This window comes from Gekko japonicus, unplaced genomic scaffold, assembly GCF_001447785.1.
Source record: "Gekko japonicus isolate JY-2015 unplaced genomic scaffold, Gekko_japonicus_V1.1 scaffold3375, whole genome shotgun sequence".
Taxonomy (NCBI): Eukaryota; Metazoa; Chordata; class Lepidosauria; order Squamata; family Gekkonidae; genus Gekko; species Gekko japonicus.
Genome location: NW_015172118.1, coordinates 1 through 340, shown reverse-complemented (window position 1 = coordinate 340; position 340 = coordinate 1).

Below are 340 nucleotides of genomic sequence, written 5' to 3'. Positions count from 1 at the left end.
CCCCCCCCCCCCGCTAGGATATGAATGATAACTTGAGGGGTTTCTCATCGTGCAGTTCACTGATCCTGGGATAAAAACCCCTTCGGCTTGCTTCTGTCTTCGGTTTGGTGCATGTCCACTGCTCAACATGAGAGTAGCCTTTAAGGTATCACCTGATTCTTTTTTAGGATGGGATGTGGGCATAAAAGCCTTATGCTGCCCTGAATAATAATATTTTTTTTTTTGCTGTGTAGCAAGTACAAAATATCCAGTTATCCATTATTTTCTAATTTCTCATCCAAGCATGGCCTTCGGATTCTGACGATCTCAGCGTGGTGGTGGAAAGGGCCGTCAAGTCGCT